Source organism: Sus scrofa, chromosome 6 (assembly GCF_000003025.6).
Source record: "Sus scrofa isolate TJ Tabasco breed Duroc chromosome 6, Sscrofa11.1, whole genome shotgun sequence".
In the NCBI taxonomy this organism is placed as follows: Eukaryota; Metazoa; Chordata; class Mammalia; order Artiodactyla; family Suidae; genus Sus; species Sus scrofa.
The window spans coordinates 2,413,494-2,429,129 of NC_010448.4; the positions used below are offsets into that span (position 1 = coordinate 2,413,494).

The 15,636-nt window shown below is 56.3% G+C and overlaps 1 long non-coding RNA gene across 2 annotated transcripts in view; it reads left to right on the top strand.

The window, feature by feature from the left end:
* Positions 860–15,636, top strand: part of LOC106510452 — a 113,566-nt gene continuing 98,789 nt past the window's right edge. For both annotated transcript variants that reach the window (XR_002344453.1, XR_002344454.1), the window contains exon 1: positions 860–1,631. This is a non-coding gene — a long non-coding RNA (uncharacterized LOC106510452). The remainder of the gene's footprint in view (positions 1,632–15,636) is intronic.

The window sequence follows — 15,636 nt, forward strand, 5'->3', positions numbered from 1 at the left end:
CACCCGTGGGCCCTGTGACCTGGGTGCTTTTGCACGCACGTCCCTGATAAGAACACCACCCCGACATCTCCTGTGCGTGCCCTGGCTTGTTCCAGGTGTGCGCGTGGAAGCGTGTGCCGGAGGCCAGGGGCCAGGTTTTACCGTCGCCGTCTCCCCCCGACAAAGGAGGAAGCTGGGACTCAGACCCACTAGGTCCCTGCCCAGGTCCCTGGGCTGGGGAGCGGCGGGGGGCCCTGACCGCAGGAGCGAGATTGCGGCCTCCCTCGCACCCTCACTCCTCCCTCTCCTGCATGAGCGCATCTTGACCGCGAGACCCTTAACCCACGGCAGGGAAGGGGAAAGGGGTTGCTGCCAGCCTCCTCCCCGCACGTCAAGCCCGCACTTGGCGTCAGGGGCCAGGAGTGCTCAGTTCCTGCCCCGAGGAAACACCAGGCCCACCTCTAAGCTGCACGTGATCCATCGCCTTCGCCCCCAGAGTGACCTGTGCCCCTGCTGATCACTGTTGCTCAGGAGTTTGGGAATCCCCGCCTCTGGATCTTTCCTTTCCCTGCACAAGTGCCCCCAACGCTGCGGGCCCCCTGCTCCCTCCCAGGGCGAGTTAAACCATTAGCACAGGGCCGTCACTCCCCCTGCTCATCACAGCCGGGCCGTATTTCAAATAGTAATTAATTGAGGACACATAGTAATTAATGGGCCGCGTTCCTCCTTCGGGGAAGTCCACAGTCCCTGCTCCTGGGGCCAGGGATGGGCCACGCTCCTGTTTTCTTTTAATCTCGTTGGAAAGACGAGCGCTCTCCCGGGCGGCTGGGACAGAGCTGGGTCCCCTGTGAGTTCATCAGTGTGGCATGTGGGCAGCCTCCCTGCCCTCAGATATGAAACGTCAACCGTCACAGCCCCGCGGGGGCCTCAGGGGCGTGGGTGAGGAGCCTAATGAGCCATGGTCCCGATTTATTAAAAATCATAAATATTCTTCTCGGAGGCAGAGTGGAGCCAGAGGAGGAAGGAGGTAGCTTCTGGCTGATGTGTGTGTGTCTGTGTCCGTGTGCGTGTGCGACAGTCCCAGCGAGAGGGAGCAGACAGGCGTCCCTGGGAGCAGACTTTTGGATGTGGCCCACGTCTACGAGCGTGTCCCAGCCTGTCCCTTGAGAAGGGCCCTCACCTGCTACGACAAGTGTCCTGAAATGACTGTGCATTATCACTGTGCACGCACTCTGCCTCTCCACTGGGTTCCTACCGGATTCTCCACCCTGTACCCAACACTGGAAGCGAAAATGGGTCAGACACGGCCCTGTCATCGGGGAGCTCACAGCCTCCTTGTGGAGGGTGACAGGGACATTTGACATTTGGTGACATAATAATAGCAACCAGCATATTAGGGCCACAGCCAGCTGTACAATGACAGCGTCTGTGACACAGTAATAGGTGCACTTCCTGACACATGCGTTTAATGACTACATGGCAGCGGTAATTTTGAATGAGAATAGACAGAATTTACGAGATATCCGCCACAACTGAAATGCGATATGAAAATATCTGAATTTTGCAGGCAGAAAGTTTCCTTGGTGCTGCTCTGCTGCTGCTGTTTGCTGCCTACGTTCAAAGCGGAAGCGAAAGCGGTGATGCGGCGAGAGGTTAGTGCAAATCACGGGGTCCCCAGGTGCAGGTCGTGAACCCCCGCTGCGGGACGCGAGAGTGCATCTTGGGAGAGGCCTGGGGCCCTGCGTCGCACTGTGGAGGGGAGCGCTGCCTGCCAGCCTAAGGAATGCCTTTCAGCTGGACTCCCTGTCTTTGCTTCTGACCCCAAGCAGCAAGTGCAATGGGGGGAAAGCAGCTCTTAAAGTCTCAACTGAACATAACCAGCTCCCAGTTTTGAGGTCAACCCCAAAGCTAGTGTTTGAGTGTTTCACTGCATTCCACATGGGTTAGTGTGTCACATATTCTGTCTCAAGGGAAAAATAAAAGCATTGTATTAATATTTCCCAAGGCATGCAATTACTTGAAAAAGTCCCACGCAGTCCTGGCTAATAGGTCTGTTTCTCCACGAGCAGTCTGGAAATCTAATTTTTGATGGTGCAGTTGGAATTGCTTTGAATACAGTCAGGATGGAAGGAAGGGAAAACTTAATTTTCAGTGGCGCACCTGTATGTGTTAAATGCTGTTTGAGATGAGATATATATATATAAATATATAAAATGTTACTCAGCCCAAAAAACGATGAAATCTTGCCATTTGCAACAACATGGACGGATCCAAATAACTTTTTTTTTTCCCACTGTGCAGCAAGGGGATCAAGTTATCCTTACACGTATACATTACAATTACATTTTTTTCTCCCACCCTTTGTTCTGTTGCAACATGAGTATCTATACACGATGGAATACTACTCAGCCATAAAAAAGAATGACATAATGCCATTTGCAGCAACATGAATGGAACTAGAGAATCTCATACTGAGTGAAATGAGCCAGAAAGACAAAGACAAATACCATATGATATCACTTATAACTGGAATCTAATATCCAGCGCAAATGAACATCTCCCCAAAGAACTTTTTAAAGTGGGTTCTGCGGTCAGGTGCTCGCTCACTGAGCCCCAGCAGTTTGTCCAGACCTGTATGTACCATAGTCACCCTCCAGAGAGCCAAGTCCATGGTGTCTGACACGTGTCAGCAGCCAGCTCTCTGAGCAGAAGTGCTGCAGTGTTTGCTCACTGCTGTGGTGTAAATTATCTATCGCTGATTTCAAGCTGCCTACGGGACTTCACTGAACTTGGGGCTGGGGGCACATGTGTCATTGGGTCTGGAGCGCCCATCCGGTGACTGGCACGCCACGGGCTGGAGGGAGGGTACACCTTTTCATGAAAACTGGGATGCCTTGGGGGGCACAAGGGGGATGCAGGTGATGACCACAGTGGGCAATGGCATTCACCAGGAGCCTCCCAGGCTAAGTGGGGCACTGGACCCCTCGTTAGAGACCAGAGGGGCATGACGTCTGCCCAGCTTTCCTTTCAGACGAGGAAATGAGACTCTGAAAGGGCTTAACACACCAAGACGTGAAATACGTTACCTCACATCTCAACGGTTCCGCCTTCGCCGTGAGCGCCTCAGAAAAGGGATGTCCCCGCCGGCTGCACCAGGGGGCAGAGCTACGGTGTCTGCTGGCCACGACGGGACCGAGGGGTCCGCCCAGGGTCGGTGATGGCTTGATCGTCTTGGGGAAAATGTGACCTGGCTGCAGCTAGTGAGCCGCCGAATTGCTCTTACCCCACGGGTCGTCCATCCTCCGCCCTCTGAAGGTGGGGGTGCATCTGGATGCTGGCACGGCCTCCCTCATGACTTGGGGGTGGGGGCAGGGGGTGCTGGCAGGGGACGAGGAACCTGGGATCCAGCCTCGTCTCTGCCGCGACGAGCTGGGACCCCAGGCTCCTCCCTTTTCCTCTGCATTTCCGAGTCTTTCCTTAAAATAAGAGCATTGGCTTGAAAGATGAGTTTTGTGTTGTCTGTGATGATATATTTATATATTTAGAAATGCACTTGGGACACGTGCTCACCCATCTTAAAACTCCCCCTGGCTGCCTCCAACCATCTGTGACTTCCTGTGCTCAATTTGAATTCCGCGACTGGTGCCATTTCCTAAACCTGGGCTGGCAGATTAAGCAAATTGAGTATACGTTTGTCCCGTGTAGTATTTGGGACATACTTACCACGTATTCTTTACCACGTATTCTTTTTCAGTCTGAAATGCAAATTTCCCTGGGCATCTTGTGTCTTATCTAGAGCGTTTACAGAGGCGTTTGCGCTGCAGACATCTAGATCCGAGGCACATTCTGGTCCTAAAGGTTCGTAAATGCTTATATCCGCTGATTCATTCAGCAAGTGTTTATGCTCACCTAGAGCATATGCATTTTTGCGCTCTGGAAGGTACAGTTGCAGCCCTTATAAGCCCAGAATCGATGTGGTTCAGTCTCAGAAATCCCTTGCAACCACAATAGAGCGTACACCACTCGAAAGTAATTTCAGAATGCCTCCGGTCCTTGCTAACCTTTCTCCAAAACCGCGGAGTGACGTGGGCCCAGCGTCGGAACGGCGGGCAGGGGCAGGCGCTCCGGGTCCCTTCTGCCCCTGTGCGCCCAGGCGCTGCCTCAGAGCTTTTCGCACCACGGCCTGCCCGGCCCCTCGCTCCCTTCCTGGGCTGTCGACCTGGCTGTGCAGTCGCTTCCTCTGGGAGGAGAAGGGCGGGCTTGGGGTTTTTCAAATGCTTAAGGCAGTGGTGCTGAGAGACGCGAAACCCTTGGGCGTGTCCGTGTGTGGAGTTTCTGTCGTGATCTGAGCATCTGGGAAACTGTGTTCCTGCCCCCAGGAGACCTCAGCACCTACGCACAGCACGGGAGGTGCCAGCAAAACTAGTCGCAAGTACAGTGGCTTCGACAGGGCAGCAGCATTGGAACACTGGGGAGTCAAGCCAGAGGGGTCCGGATAGGCCGGAGGGGTGTGGGCCGTGTTCTCGAATGAGCCTGGAGCGGGCCCATCAGGGCGCTGCCCTCACCGGAGCCTCTTCCAGCTCTCGGCACCCACATCTCGCTGGGGGGGCTGTCCAGAGTCCCCAGAGTCGTTACGCCTGCACACACACACGGCAGGCCAGAGGCTTCAGGAATCAACACCCCCAGGAGCGGCCCCCATGAGTGACAGATGAGGGCTGGCATGTGACTCCCCCAGCTCCCTCCCTGGGGCGGGATAATTCTGAGGTCGGTGCCTACATCATTGATAATAACACCCCCAGTCCCTCCCCGCTTGGCTCCGTCCCTTCTCCGGGTCACTTCCCCGCTTGGCCACTCCCTGGAATCACTGCCCAAACAGACGACTCACACCGGAAGCCTTGTCCTGGGACTGCTTGCGGGGACCCCAAACAAGACAGAACACAAGTAGCCCAGAGGACTGGCCAGATGCGGCCCTGAGGTCAGGAGGAGACGCCAGCCAGGTGGGGAGAGGCCCCTGTGCTCCTGAAGAAAACTCCGTGTCGGCAGCGCCCCTCGGTTGCCCCCTTCCCTCGCACGCGCTCGGCAGGGCAGAGGGGGCAGCGGGAGTCCGGGAGCACTCACCCCTCCTGGAATCTTCCATGGAACAGATTCAAGCTGCTTCTCATTTTACCCAAATCTTTCCGCCCACTGCCGGTAGAGAACACGACGTGTCACATTTTTAAACCATTCTACCCTATAATCTACTGATGACACATACGTGCTGTGCGCCGGCCCCACACGCTGGCTGGCCGGCCTTTCATCATTTTTCCCAGGCGACAAGTATACCGCCCGGCCGGCGGCTGCCTGCAAGGCAGACTCGCGGGGCCCTCTCAAAGCGAGATAGGAACTCGGGAATCTCAGAAGCATTTTGTTCACACAACTTGGCCTTCTTGTGAACTTGCAGCTCGCTTCTGTTCAGCCGACCCCAGAATTGCCTCCATTCCTGAGAGAGGCCTGCAAGCTGTGATTACAGCCCTGAGCAGGGCTTCCAGCTGCAGCCCAACACACGGGGCTCAGAATCCCAAGTCAGTGACAGAATGAGTGAGAAAAGCTCTGGATGCTGACAAAATTGTGCCGTCAAACTGGCGTCCCCATGCCACTGGAGCGTGTAGGAATTAGAAGAATCTAGGCTTGGTTGGCCTGTTTTCCCTAAGAAAATGAACACAAGGTCATCCTGATGGGGCCTGAGATGGTTCATGCCAGCCCCGTTCCGAGTTCCAGCCCCTGGGAACTTAAATTTCTGGAGTCGGCGGGCCTCCGGCAGGAGAATGCAGAATGTTCTCTCCTTGCTGGGAGCAGAGGACGCGCCTGCAGGTGAGGGATGTCAGGAGCCCAGACGGGGGTGGGGGAGGTCCCCAGCCTTCAGCCCCCCACCCCCTGGGCTCGGTCCCCACGGGAGGAAGTGATGCCAGAGAACTCAGGAGCCTGGAGCCTGCGGAGAGCCCCAAAGCGGCGTTCACAGCAGGCACGGGCCCCTCCCTGTGGCCCTGGGCCAATGGCTTTCCCTCTCTGGGCCTGGGTTCGCGCGCCGATGACCTTAGCAGTAACCAGCGCGATAGTAATGAGTGCTGGATTGTCGTAGTAATCAGCGCCCTCGTCCTGTCCTCCGCCTGCACTCCAGTGACAGCGCAACTCGCGAGGTAGCGCCAGCCTCTGTCCTTGTCGTGGACGAGGAAACGCGGAAGTTCATGGGCTGGCGGATAGTCGGCAGCATTTGCTTAACGCAGACGATGTGACGGCGGTCTGAGATTCCGAGAAACACCTCCAACCCCAAGCCTGGTCCGGAGGCCTGCCCGTTGTGCTGCCAGCCCCCTCCCCAGCCTGTGAGGCATCCCCCCCTCGGCAGGGCCGGGAAGCTCCAGACTTGCGAGAGACAATGTGGTGGCCACATGCAGGGCGCCCAGCGAGGGACGCGGGGTAAATGTTATTACAACGATAACAGTGATTCCACTTAGGACACCAGTGACGGAAATCTGCATCAGGCGACTCTGAGCTGCCGAGACCTCCCTGCCCCACTGCGGGGAAGAAGGGATGCGAATCTGTCTCTTGAACCGGCAGCTGGGGTTCATCTGGACTTCATCTTTGCTGCTATCGTCTTTATTAGCAGGATTTTTTTTTTAATGAGTACGTTTCAGACGACCAGGTGTTTTGAATTTTTGTCTTGTTCACTTGCTTACAGGAGGAAATTCAGATAGAGAGCAAAGCATTAGTAAAAGCCCAGTGGGAGGAAAGTACAGCTTTCCCCCTTTTGGGGGGGTGCTCTGCCTTCCCTGCTGGGCCCAGGGTTCTGGCTGAAGTTCCTGGTTCAGCCGCCAGGCGTCGGTCTTGGGGGCCTAACATGTTCCCCAGGCACCCCGACTCTATCCAGCCCGAGTCCTCCGTGAGCTCAGGCCGCCGCAGCACCACCCCGTCCCTTTAATTCCCGCCGAGCTTGGCGTCAGTGTGACTGTCCCTCCAATCCCCGCTGAGCCCTAACGCAAGGGGGGGAGCTCAGAAACAGGCCCGTCCCGGTTATTCCTGCAGAATCTGCTCCCCATGCAGTCGAGGAAAGAAAGAAGAGAAGAGCAACGCAGTGCCCGCGGGAGGTCCTGAAGCGGCTCCCACCTGAGGGCTGAGCCCGCGCAAGCATGTCGGCCCGCGGGGCCGGGCCGGGCTCTGAGCCCCAAACCGGCGGCCGGCCCCACCAGCGAGGCTCAGAGGGCCGCGGCAGCCGACCCAGAGCCTGCAAGAGCCACGTGCACGTCCCCGCCCCGCGTCGCTCTCACATTCTCGCCCGCCTCGGCGCGTGTGCCCAAGGCCGGGCACGGGCGGGGATGGCACCTCTGTGCAGCCTGGACCAAGGGGTGAGGACACTGGCCTTTTCCAGGGGACTCTGCCCTCCTCTGTGGCTCTGGAGCCTGCCGGTGGCCTTCCGGGCTCATCCTTATCTCTGAACATCTGGGCAAGGTCGGGAGGATCAGCAAAGCCCAGGCTGGTTTTTTGGTTTTGTTTTTGGGGTTTTTTTTTTCTCTCTCTCTCTCTCTCTCATTGGTAGCCTCAGGGGAAGAGTTTGTGCAGGAGGTTGAAATTAACTAAAATGAGGTGGGGATTATGGTGGGACCCACTGACCGGGTAATCCCGGGAAATGAGGGGCGACTTTGGCATAGCTCAGGCCAAGCCTCCTTCTGGGACAGAATTAAATTTAAGAAGCCACTTACTGATAAGGGCTAATCCATGGCTCAACAGGAGCGTACCAGGGGTAATTAACATTCCTTGACTCAGTTTCCCTTTGTCTGCACAGCACATCCTCGGGGGCGCGGTGGGCAGGGGAGGCAGAATCCCCGTTTGTTGTAACGAGTGCATCCGCCTGTCTTTCCTCCAGCACTGTTGCCACGGGGCTGTGGGGGAGGACGCGGGGGCTGCGTTTAAATTACTGTGCTAGCCGAGGAAGCGGCAGGGTCTAGAGAACACGCCATCTCCCCGAGCTCTTGCCCTGAAACAGTTCATTCGGAGCCACAGAGGAGCACGACCCATCAGCAGAAGGCACCGTCAGGGCTGTTCTGTGACGGTCGCCAAACCGAGGATGGAATAAAGAAGCCGTCTGTGTGGAGCAAGAGCCTGTAGACGGGAGCTGCTGCTGTGGTTCCGCAGGTTAAAACCCAGTGGGTATCCATGAGGACGCGAGTTCCTTCCCCGGCCTTGCTCAGTGGGTTAAGGATCCGGCGCTATCGCAGATGCAACTCGGATCTAGTGTTGCTGTGGCTGTGGAATAGGCCGGGATTTGACCCCTAGCCCGGGAACATCCACAAGCCCGGGGACGGCCACGTGCCGCAGGTGTGGCCCTAAAAAGAAGAAGAAAAAGAAGATTGTGCGGATGTTGAAAGGAAGACCGTTTTCCTCCCATTTTTTTGGTTTTTCTTTTTTACTGACACGCCTCACTCTTCCCAGAACAGACCAATTTCTTATCTCATTGGGAAAATTATAAAAATGATGGGGGCAGAGAAGATTCTAGAATTCAAAGCCTCCAGAACACTCAACTGATGATTCATGAGGAACACAAACAAATCAAAGGGGGAAGCTGGTCCGGTCCGTGTGTGGCCTTAGGCGGAGGCCTGATTTGAGCCGTCCAGGAGCCTGACGTCGTACTTTGTCTGGGCAGAGAGCGTTAGGGATGGGGAGGGAATGTGCGGAAAGTGAATTCTTAGTTGATCTGAAAAGGGAAGAGGGTGGGGTCCCTTCTGTTGTTACGGATGATTGTTTAGGTGGCTGCTCATTATTTGCCTGGACTATTACGGCTTATCATCGATCACTTACTTGTTATGGGCCAGTGTGCAGCCCTCCTTGCGATGAGTGCCTTCTTTCTCAGAGCCTGGTCCCAGCTCATCTTCCGTGACTGCAGTCTTCCGAGATTCCGCCCGGCGCAGCTGCGGTGGCCCAGAGGGGTTGTAACCGCAGCCCCCCGGGCCCCACCTACGTGAGGGTGGCCACTCACAGCCGCCCCGCTGGCTGCACCCTGCTCCCCTGCACCCTTCTCCACGCAGCACAAACACGGCGTCTCCCACTGTCCGGCTGTGAAACTGCAGATCGCCTGGCCGGCCACATCCTGTCGCCATTTCCTCCGCCAGCTGTTGGGAGCCAGGTCCTGGATTCCCAGCGTGAGTTTCCTTTGCCTCACTCGTTCCGTTCCTCCCAGCTCCGCCGCCCAGCACTGCGGAGCGAGTCCCTGCTTTCCTCGGAGGAAAAAGCTCTTCTTTGTTCGTCCGTCCCGGCGCTTATTACATGTTCATTCCAGATGAGAAACGTCCATAAACAGGGCACTGCAGTTTAGCAGTGGCCGCTGTGAGTCAGAGCTACGGGACCAACCAGTGCGGAGCTTGGCGTCCACTGAAACAGAAGGGTGAGCTCCTCCTGGCCAGCGCTGTGTCTCAGGTCAGCGGCTGGAAGCTCGGACACCCTTGCTCTTGCTGTGTCCTTACAGCAACCTCACGAGGTCTGCGTGCCAGCGTCCGTGTTTCACAGGCGGAAACCGAGGCTCAGAGAGCTTCAGCAGCATGGCCAGGATCACACAGCACAGAGAGGAGCGTGCTGCTTCCCAGCAGACCCGACCTACTGCCTTCCGTAGAGGATTAGCAAAGGATCACAGGCTGCTCTCCTGGCTCAGTAATTAGCTGAAGGCCTGTGTCCGGGTGCAAGGTCGATGTGCGAAAGCGGGCATAGCAGGCTCAGGAAAGTGTCAAGGACACCTTAGGGATGGCAGGTTCCCTCCACGCCGGGCACAGAGTTCTGGACCTGCTGTAGATCCTTAGCCAGGCCCGCACCCTGGACTCACCTTCAAGTTTCCTTTGAAACCGGGAGCACTTCTTAACAAAGTCAAGCCTGTTTCCTTCCCGGTTCTCATTTTTCTTCACCCTCATACTACAAAGGCCCTTTCAGAAAACACCGTCAGGCGCAAACCTACCAGCCACACCAAGAGAATTCGAGATAAGGTTGAAAAACCCCAATCTTCAAGGCAAGGACTTTTTGCCTTTTTCCACATACCTGGCCCAGGCTCCCCAAACCTGTTGCCAAATTGTAATGCAAGCACCTCGTGTTATTGGATTGGGAGGGTGAGCGGGCTGCAGAGCCTCAGCAGAGGGAGGAAGGGAGAAAGAGGGGCTGCAAGGAGACTGCCTCTCAGATCAGTGTCACAGTGCTTCATGGTCACGGGGGCTTGGCCTGAGGCGGACACTGCACTGAGAGCTCTCCGTACATTAGCGCCACCTCATTACGTCAACAGTGTACCAGTCAGTCAATGCTGTGGTAATGCCGTGTAACAAACAGCCCTGAGATCTCAGAGGCTTCCAATAGCAAATAGCAAATGTACTTCCCTCTCGCAGGTCTGTAGGTCGGGTGACTGCTGTGGGACAGCAGGTTTAGATCTGCTCCCTGTGTTTCCTGCTCCAAGACCCACAGCTGCACAGCATGCTCCTCCCCTGACCGTAGCAGAAGTGCTGGAGGCTGAAGAGGAATCCCCCAGGGCTCTCCAGGTCTTGGTCTGGAACTCACGTGCTGTCACTTCTGCCCACAGTCCAATGGCCAAAACAGTCATGTGGCCACAGCTGTGACCACGAAGCAGAGACGTATACTCCAGCCACAGTGGCGCCCAGCAGGGTACAGAGAGAGACAGTTGTGAGCAGATAATAGAAGCCACCCTCAGTGAGCACTCCCCACACACCCGTTTTATGGAGGAGGGACTGGAGGAAGACTGAGCTAAGTCCTTGCTGAGCAGTGGCAGGGCCACTCTGATGGCTCCAGTGCCAAGGTGACACTCTGACCAGGAGGGGAAGATCCTCCAGTACCCCGGGCAGAGGCCCTCGCTGCCTCAGGGTGGCCTTCTCCTAGACCAGAGCGAGTCCCTTTGCCACTGGAGGCCGTGGAGTACAGATCTTCAGCTGGAGCCAGACCACAGAGATCCAAATCCTGGCTTTGTATGGCCTCAGTTTCCTCATCTGTAAAATGGGAGCGAAACTGCACCTTCAGCAAAGGGTCACCACAAGGAGCAAAGGGCTTGGAATTTATGAAATGCTCAGAGGAGAGCCTGACCCACCAGAAATTTTGCATGGATGTTCGTGGATGTCAGAATCAAATAGAAATGCATCCGTTGCTGAAGGCGGAACAGGTGACAGCACAGCCTGCAGGCCTCACACAGGGGGACACTGGGAGACTCACCGGGCACCTTCTCAGTGATATCAGGGGGCCCTAAGGGGCACGAGACCCAGCCCCTTGCATCTCATCTGCCCACGCGGCCATCCAGCCTAGTGGGTGAGAGCATCAGTTTTTGAGACGGTCGGCCTGGGCCCTGGGCTCACGGCTGTGACTTTGGGCGAAAGCCCTCCCCTTGGAGCTCGGCTTCCTCTGCTGTGAGCTCACGTCAGGTCAGCATCTCTGGGAATGAGACGAGATGAGGTGCAGCAGGGCGGATGCAGCGCCACAGGGAGGCCAAGTTGCGTCCTTGTCACGCAGACTCTCGGGATAGACGTGGACACCAGCCTCACCCTTCTTACTCCGTTGTCCTTCTTGGGCGAGATAGCCATTTTTCATAAAAAGACATTTTTATGTCATGTAAAATGATACTATTTTTAAGTGAATCGATAAATGAGGTTTTTTATTGCTTAGTTTTATTTTCTAATGTGATGGATGTGACAGGAACATCTCTTGGGACCCTGAGTCCTGTTTGAGTGTCAGTGTTCCCGGGGTGAGCGTTTGGAGAAGCGCTTGTTCCAGGCAGTGGTTCTGCAGCCTGGCTGTCCACACGGAACGCCTGCGTCCTGCCCTAGGATCTCCGACTTCACTGCCCTGCTGTTGGGCCCGGGCTCCAGGATCGTCAAGGCTTCGGGGGGTGCTGCCGCCTTCGGAGCTGCAAAGCCACATCCAGGGACCTCGAGGCGCCAGGCTGGCACCGCAGAGACCTGGGCCCCACCGCAGGACTTCAGGTGAGCGCCTGTGTTTTAACAAGACCCCCAGAAAACCTGCTCGCGGAGCGTGGCTCAGGAGGCGCGGATTAGATGCCCTCTGAGCCCCTCACCGTGACGGCACGCCTGCTGTTTCCCACGCCCGGAGTTGCCATGGTTCCATTTCCTTTCTGCAGCCAACGCGTGGGTTGTTTTAAGAGTGCACTAGGTTAGACCCTTCAAAATAAATAAATAGCAACGGCGTAGTAGTTTCTGATTGTATCGATTGCCACAGCTAGTAAACGTCTCTCGCTTGACATTGCTGTGTCACTTAAACACGGCCAGAATATATTGATATTTAACCTGAGGGCGGGGGAGCAAGGGCTGACCGCCTGTTTTCAGGGTTCCCGCTCAAGGAGAGTTAGTTTCTACCCCTTAACTGCTCAAGAGAAATGCTTCTTTCAGCCAGGGGGGTGTGCCTTTGTTTTCAAGACCTGTCACCTCAACAGTCAGAGTTTTCCAAGATGTTTTCACTGTCAGAGGAGGCAGCTGTGGTTCAGTGATCAGAGCCACCCTGCATGAAAAGGCAGCAGCCTCACTCACCAGTTCGTCCCCCTAATTGCTATGTGACCCCAGGCAGCTCACATGGCCTCTCTGAGCCTGTATCCTCAACTATAACTTGGGGCGGAAATAAGTCTTTCCCCAGAGCGTGATGGAAGTGAAACAAGCTATTGAATGTGAACATTTCAGGAGCAGAGTTGAAGATGCACTATTATTTTAGCTGTGAAATGTGATTGCAAAGGAAATGCATTTTTCCACATACAGACTCAGGGTGGGGGTACAAAGATGGAACCGAGATTGCCAGATGTCGCCTTCCGGGGTTTTAGAAAAGCTTGTCAAACCCGTGAGCGGGTGGAGCCGTGTCCACCGCATCCCTCTGCAAGGGGTCCTGGCTTTGCTGCTACGTCTTCCCAGGCTTGTGCCTGCGGGTTCATGCGTGAGTTGGGTTCGCAGGGCACTGGGCAGAGAGAGAGCTGCTTGAGCCCTTCCGTGTGTTTGAACTAGGTCGCTATTATAAACGGAATTTTGAAAAATAATCTTATGTTCGTTTGTAAATGGCAAAAAAGAGCAGGCATCTGCTCCTATCCCCTCAGACACCCCTGAGCTCATCTAAAGCAAGCATTCTGTTACGACAGCGTTTCCCAGAACTTCAGGCTTCAGAGGGGGGCTGCCTGCGCCTTCAGAGGCCTGCGGGACTCCTGGGAGCCTTCTTCTTATTTGCACAATATTTCTTTCATGGAACGAGTCTCAGATTTCCTGAACACAGGGTGCAGGGACAGAACATGTGGGGTGCCCTTTAGCGTCGGGGTGCCCCTGTCCTGCCGGAGGGGTTGGGTGTCCCTGGCAGACGTGGGCACCGGGCTCGGGCACAAAGCGCACGCCCCATCCCTCATACGTGAGTTTGTGGGAGCGGATCTTGTTGCCCGTTTTACAGATGCTTTTTCAGCGTGTCCGTTGAGTAACCGGCCCGGCTTACAGCGAGTCAAGTGACCAAGTGCTCAGGCCGATGGTAAAGACAGGTCTGCGGGCTCCGGAGGCCTGACCACTCCGCGACGCGGGCTCTCTCCCAGGGACTCACCCCGGGATTCTGGCTCTTCGGCAGGGAGGCTCGCGCCCGACGATGGCAGCTCCTGCTAGCCTGCACCCCACCCAGCCCCTGGATGGAGACGCCTCGAGGAAGGGACCGTCTCCCCACCTCTCACCCCCACGGCTGCGCACACGGGGGCCTGGGTGGCTCCCGTGTCCCTTCTGGAGCAGCTGCCTCCTTGGCGAGGAAGATTCCGGTCGGTTGGCATCACGGGTGGTGTCTGTTCCCTCTCTTCACACATGGCTCCTGCCGGTCTAGAGGAGAGGCTCAGCAATGAACCACAGAGCCTCGGACAGCCCTGCACCCACATTCTGAAGGAAAACGGGTGTGAGAACTTGCTTTTCAAACTGGCAAACGCCGTACAAATGAGAGGAGAGCGCAGACCTGCTCGCCGTCATACTGCTCCCCTGGCCATCCCGACCGGAAGGGAGGGCTCAGTGTTTGGACGCTGGCTCTAGTGTGTCCTGACCCGCTGGGACAAGTGTCTCTGAAGGACCGTAAACAGATCTGAGAGCTAACATCATGGGAGTCCTTGCTGTGAACTTTTTGCTCTGGTGTCTGTGTCCCCAGGGGCAACTCTGAATCAGGCTGCATGGCCAAGGCGCCAGACCCAGGCTCATAAAACCACAGGCCAGAGGGGCGAGGCTGATCTATCAGCCAGGACAGGCCAAGCCGTGCTGACGCAACAGATGGCCCCTGCATTCCGAGGCCTGCTTTTGTATTCTAATTCTTTTAAATAGAGGCGTGTGTCTCGCTCACGTGGCAGGTGCACGGTAGGTCTTCGGGGCCTCTGCTCAGCGACTCGGGCTCAGGAAGCCCCGCTGCCCTGACCGGGCCGGGTGCCCCGCGGGGGAAGGGGAGGAGGAGGGTCTCGTGGAGCCATGAGGTGCTCTCACCCAGAGGTGACCTATTTCTCACCAGCTCATGACTCACTGGCCTGAACTCGTCACCCAAAGGGGCCGGCAGTGCAATGCTACCAACATCCTGGACAGGAAGCTACTGGAAAGAGTTGGCAAGCACAGCCCATGTGTGTGGATATGACAAGCCCTTGCAGCAGTTAGATTGCTGACTGGTCGCTGAGGGTCACGGGGAGCGGGTGGAGAAGGGTTCAGAGGTCTTCCACGTGCTCACAAGGAAGCCGTGCCCGGGGCGGGTGCCCGCCTGGGGTTGTGTGTCCCAGGGATTTGCCGCTCAGGCCAAGACCAACCTCCTCATTTTGCTGATGAGAAAACTGGGGTCCCAGAGGGAAAATGGCCGCACAGGTGGCGGAGCCAGGCCGTGGCAGAGTGACGCTCGAATCCAGCACTGTTGCTCCTCGACCCGCCTCCTCGCTGCTTGCACATCGGGCTACGGCTTCTGAGACTCAGCTGAAAAGTCTGGCAGTTCAGAGTTTTCATGTTCCTCCCTCCGCTACCTACTGAGGTCCCTCTTCCCTTGTTGAAGAAATAAAGGAGCAGCACCAGACGGGAACCCATTCCTCTCTCTTCGCAAATCCGGGGCCACGGGCACGGGCCGGGGCGGGGTGGGGTGTGGGTGGGACCGCGTGCTGAATGAAAAAAACAAACCCAGGGAGCAGATCTGGCTGCGCCTCTGTTGTTTGCTCTCAGAGCTGAAACTGCCCCGTCTCTGTCTGTCCGCGGAGGGTCAGGAGGGTCAGCCCCGTGCTGGCATCTGGGGCTGTGATTCCCACCAAGTGAGTCAGCAGAGGGAACACAGAGTTTTCCAGCAGACGTCTTTGAACGGGTGCCCACTGCCATTCAGACAGGGAGTCCTGTTTGTAGCGTGACCCCACACGCCCCTTACCCAGGTCAGCGGGGTCCCTGGGGGCCTGGCTTCCTGCTGTTGACGGTAGACACAGCCAGCTCGTTCCAACATGGGAACGCTCTCTTGCTTCCTTTTCTGAAGGCAACCCTGGCAGTATTTCTCAGTGCTGGAATACCCATAAAGACCGTTGGAAAATGTGTCTTAAATTCTGCCTTGGAAGCCTGGAAGAGTGTGCACGCACACCTCTACATCTGCATGTGAACACATGTGTGCCCAAGTGTCCGCGATGCGTGTGTAGCT